Source organism: Stegostoma tigrinum, chromosome 11 (genome assembly GCF_030684315.1).
Source record: "Stegostoma tigrinum isolate sSteTig4 chromosome 11, sSteTig4.hap1, whole genome shotgun sequence".
Classification (NCBI taxonomy): domain Eukaryota; kingdom Metazoa; phylum Chordata; class Chondrichthyes; order Orectolobiformes; family Stegostomatidae; genus Stegostoma; species Stegostoma tigrinum.
This window is the reverse complement of record NC_081364.1, coordinates 10,666,845-10,672,407: the sequence shown is the minus strand read 5'-3', so window position 1 is coordinate 10,672,407 and position 5,563 is coordinate 10,666,845. Positions and strand designations below refer to the sequence as shown.

At 46.1% G+C, this 5,563-nt stretch overlaps 1 non-coding gene across 1 annotated transcript; it reads right to left on the bottom strand.

Annotated features, from left to right (window-relative positions):
* Positions 1-3,038: 3,038 nt before the first annotated feature.
* On the bottom strand, positions 3,039-3,170 carry LOC125460630 (U11 spliceosomal RNA). Its single transcript, XR_007249300.1, has one exon. It is a non-coding gene; the product is annotated as a U11 spliceosomal RNA (small nuclear RNA).
* Positions 3,171-5,563: the final 2,393 nt, after the last annotated feature.

Below are 5,563 nucleotides of genomic sequence, written 5' to 3'. Positions count from 1 at the left end.
TGCCCTGTCCACTCTCTGAGTAAAGAGCCTACCTCTGAGGTCTCCCCTATATCTACCTCCACTCACTTTAAAACTATGTCCCCTCATAATAGCTACCTCAACCCTAGGAAAAAGTCTCTGGCTATCCACTCTATCTATATTTCTGATCATTTTGTACCCCTCTATCAAGTCACCTCTCATCCTTTGTTATTCTGAAGAGAAAGGCCCTAAGATCTCTCAACCTTGCCTCCATTCTAGGCAACATTCTGGTAACTCGCCTCTGCACCTTTTCAAACACGTCCACATCTTTCCTGTAATGAGGCGACCAGAGCGGGACACAATACTCCAGATGTGGCCAAACCAGGCTTTTGTCTTGCTGGAGCATAACTTCACAGCTCTTGAACTCGATCCCTTTATTAATGAAAGCTAAGACACTGGGGAGAGCTCCCCTGCTCTCCTTCAAAATACTCAGAGGAGAATTTCCACACACCAGACAGGGCGGGCACGCCTTGGTTTTCAGGGCACCATTGGCGGTGTAACCCAGTGCTGGCATTTGGATTATAAAGTGTGAAGCTGGATGAACACAGCAGGCCAAGCAGCATCTCAGGAGCACAAAAGCTGACATTTCGGGCCTAGGTCCTTCAACCTTTGTGCTCCTGAGATGCTGCTTGGCCTGCTGTGTTCATCCAGCTTCGCACTTTATTATCTTGGATTCTCCAGCATCTGCAGTTCCCATTATCTCGCTGGCATTTGGATTGTCAGCCCGCAATCCATGCTCACAGCTTGGGAACATTTAACTTGAATCCCATGACTTGCCGATCAAGGTTACAGAATGAGCCCCAGCAGTGAATGTGTATTATTGGAATCTGGTCTTGAATTAAGGCAGCACAGGCTGTACATATGTTATCACTACATCTTTGAAAACAGGAGGTGAGAAAGTCCTTCTAATTCGGATTTGAAGTAATCCCGGCCCTTGTTGTCAAGTAAAACAGACAGAGCCATTGACTGTTTCTCTAATCAGACAGCTGCTTCCACTTTAGCTGGGCTCCTGTCCCCAGATCACCAGCTGGAGGTGGTGGTGGGGGTAATCTTTTCATGCCTAGGTCACAATAGGGATCAGGAAGTAATGATTTCCCACTTGAGAGGTGAGGCGGGAGAAATCAGCCACTACGTTTGCGGAGCTCATTTTCACCATTTCTCGCAAGCAGAGTGAAACAAACAGATGCACAGCCAGCTTGAAAGGCACACAGCTCAGCTACGCTGTAACCTTTCTCCTTCAGGAAATTTCTTCACATTTCTCCTCTCCTCTTGTTTAATGTTGATTCAAGTCATGGTCCCGACCGTCACCAGCACTGTCCCTATTCTTAGTGGGTGTTAGAAAGTGGGCTATTCAACCACACAGGCATCACGTACAAGACGTTCATGCATGGCCACTGGATTCAAATCAATGGGAATTTGTGTGGATAGAGGACCATTCCCAGTGTAAATGTCTAGGGCTAGTAATCAGGGCTCCAAGCTAATATTCTGAGGACCTGGGTTTGAATCCCACCATAGCAGGTATTTAAATCTAATTTGAAAAATTTTTAATTTGTAAATAAAGCTAATTTAGTGATGTTACCAGGCAGCTACTGTCGATTGTCATAAAGACCTGACTCGGTCAGGGATGGAAGTCAGCCATCCTTACCCGATCTGGCCTACATGTGAGCCCAGAGCCACAGAAATGTGGTTCACTCTTAACTGCCCTCTGGGCAATTAGGGAATGGGCAATAAATGCTCCCGAGTTAATGGAAACCACGTCCTACGAATGAATTTAAAACAAGCCACAAATTCAACACAGCATTGGGAGATATGGGCAAAAGCGGCTTGGCCAACATTAATTGCCCATCTGTCAATGCCATGAAGATGTTGGTGATGAGCTGTCTCCTTGAATCACCACAGTGTACAGACACCACAGTGCCTTTGGGGGGGAATCAGCCGTAGGAAAGGAACTGCACTGTGGTTCCAAGTCAAGAAGGTGTGTGACAAGGAGGAAGTGGTTTTCATGTACAAATGCCCTTATGCTTTTCGATGGTGGCTTTGCAGTTACTCAGTTCCATGAGCTGGGTGGTGTGGTGGTTCTCTGGTCAGCACTGCTGTGTCTCAGCGCTCGGGGCTTGGGTTTGATTCAGGTAAGTGTCCGTGTGGAGTTTGCACATTCTCTCTGCGTCTGCGTGGGTTTCCTCTGGGTATGTTTTACAAAGATATGCACATTAGGTGGGTCAGCCTTGGGAAATGCAGTGTTACAGGTTAGGGGGCTGGGGCTGGGTGGGATGTCCTTTGGAGGGTCAGTGTGGACTTGATGGGCTGAATGGCCTCTTTCCCTATTGTAAGGAATCCATGAACATATAGCAAGGTGCTTTGAGGGGGAGTGATATCAAACAAAACCTGACACCAAGACACATTAGAACTGCTGGGGCAGAAATAATCATAGGACCCCAGAAAGAGGCCATTTGGCCCCTTGTGTCCATGCTGGCTTCCTGCAAAAGAAACTTAATTTGTCCTCCTTGATGCTGCAGATCCTCTCGATTCAGGCAACCGTCTAATTCTCTTTCAAAAGCCACGTCTGAACTTTTCTCCACCACACTCTCAGGGCGTGCATTCCTGTTTCAAAAAACTTGCTGCATAGACAGGCTCATGTTAGCTTCACCTCAAAGTGGTGTCCCCTGAGGTAGGTTTTAATGGATGGCTCATAGGAAGGGAACAAGTTGGAGGGGCTAGGGGGAATTGTAGAGCTCCTGGGGACGCGGTCGCCATGTAAAATTTGGGAGGTGAGGGAGTGACAAGAGGTGAGATTCAGAGGAAATGCAGATATCTCGTGTTCACACTCACACCCAAGTCACTGCCACTTTGTGGTTACAGCCACCATCTGTTTTGGATAATAGGGTTAAATTACATTGTTCTTTTTAATATTTTCTAATCAACCGTTTCAGAGATGTTATTGCACACCTCTGGAGCAGGTAGGACTCTAAAGTGTGCCACCCAGCTCAGAGGTAGGGGCACTACCACCGCACCCTTCCTTGTGGAGTGCCAGGACAGACGTTCACCAGCATCTCCAAATAACAAAAATTATTCCTCCGAAATCTCTTGATATCGACCCTGCATGGAAACACTGCATAGACCTTATCCATGTACTATTTTATGAGGTAAACCTGAGGGGATAGTGCACTTACTCTGTCCTTCCTAATCACCTCCTCCCAACCAGCCATTCACTTCCCAGTTCCTACCTGTTCACACAGTAACTCAGCTGCCTTCACCGCTCCACTCTCATTTCACTCTGTAGTCCCACCAGGGGTCACTTTCTCCCACACTGCCGCACACAGACCTATGCAAACACATCCAAACACCAACAAGCATTCACACAAACATAAATACCCACAGACACAAGCATATATGCATGCGAATAAACACACAAGCACACATGCATTTACAAGCACACACACGCACATCCATACCCTCACATGCACACACATACATGCAAAGGACACATGCATAGACACACAGAGACACACCCACACACACCCACGCCAACACACACATGCAAGCACGTACACAGGCACACCCGCATGCGCGCATGTGCGCGCGCACACACACACACACACCCGCGCACGCACACATACACGAACACACACACACACACACAAACAGAAACTGCTGGATAAGCTCAGCAGATCTGGCAGCATCTGTGGACAGAAATCAAAGCTAATGTTTCTGGTCAGGTGACCCACGTAGGAACGCTGCTTCTGATTCACAGCAATTACAGGTTTTTTTTGCTTTTTATTTCCATAAACAAGCATTCACCCACACCCACACCCACACAAACACCCACACACCAGCACACTCACACACAGACACACACACATAAATACACAGAGAGACACACACAGGCAACTAAGACACACACACTGTCTATCACACATACACAATCGCACACACACACAAACACACCCCAACACACACACACAGACACCCCAACACACACACACACACACACACATACACACCCCAACACACACACACACACACACACACACACACACACACTCTGTCTCTCTCTCTCTCACACATACATAAGCACACACGCACACACAGACACCCCAACACACACACACACACACACACACACACACACATACACTCAGTCAGACACACAGACTCCCCAACACACACACACAAACACACAGAAACACCCACACACCCCAACACACACACATATTGCACAATTCTCCTTGTAATTTATTTTTTGGGTGTCTACCTCTGAATTCCATGTGCAGCATCAACTTTGTATTGGCAAGCTGATCGATATCTACTTGACCTCAGAGGAGCCTCAAAGTTCGGCTGAGAGGGAACATTGCTCTTGAGCACTGTTGAAGCTGCACTAATCCAGATCATTAGAGATTGTTCCAACAAACTTTGGACTTGGTACCTAGCCGTAACTCCTTAGGCTAGAGAGTGAGTTAATCACTTAAGAATACGTAGCCTGTGCTTGTAGTATTTGGCTGGTCCAGTTCAGTTTCTGTTTTTTTTTAATTCATTTGTCGCCCATCTCTAGTGGATCAGAGGGCAATTGAGGTTCAACCACATTGCTTTAGGTCTGGAGTCACGTGTGGAACGGACCAGGTAAGGATGGCAGTTTCCTTCCCTGATGGGCATTAATGAACCAGATGGGTTATTCTTTGGGATATTCTGAAGTGTGGAAGGTGCTCCTGAGATGCTGCTTGGCCTGCTGTGTTCATCCAGCCTCACATTTTATTATCTTGGAATCTCCAGCATCTGCAGTTCCCATTATCTCTATATAAACATATAGTTTTGTTCTTTCTTTCAAATGTAAACTTATTTGAAGAAGTTAACAATTATCCTTTGAAGCTGTTACCCTTGTGGCCTGAGCAATTATAGAGTCATACAGCTTGGAAACAAACCCTTCAGTCAAACCAGCCCAAGCCGACTATAATCTCAAACTAAATTAGCCCTACTTTCCTGCAGTTGGTCCATTTCCCTCCAAAAATTTCTTATTCTTGTACTTATCTAAATGCCTTTTAAATGTTATAATTTTACCCGCATCCACCACTTCTCTGGAAGTTCATTCTACACATGAGCCACCCTCTGTGTAAAAAAACCTTCTTTAATGTAAAGTACATTTAAGCCTTGAGCATTACATTTAGTGTTCATTGCTCATTCCGAAATTGCAAGGAAATTGCTTCTCATAATGAAATGTTTATCAGACTGATGTTCCCATTGTAAATGTTTTTTGATTCAGGGCCAAACCATTAATGCATCTGCCCTTCCACTGCAACGTCCTTCAAAGATACAGGATGGCTTTGTTTCAGAGATGCTTTTTGTACTTCATGAAAGGGAGCTAGAAAAAGTTCAGACGACCTCTCCTCCCTTGCCCACACTCCTCGCTCCTTGAATCCAACCCATGTCTGCACACAATTGTAGGAGGGGTCGGTCAGAAGCAGGATCCCTGGCCAGTTTCCGAAGAACAAAGGTAGTTGTAACTCCCTAACTGCAAGCCACATCTATCATCGCTGAACGTGAAGATATGAAG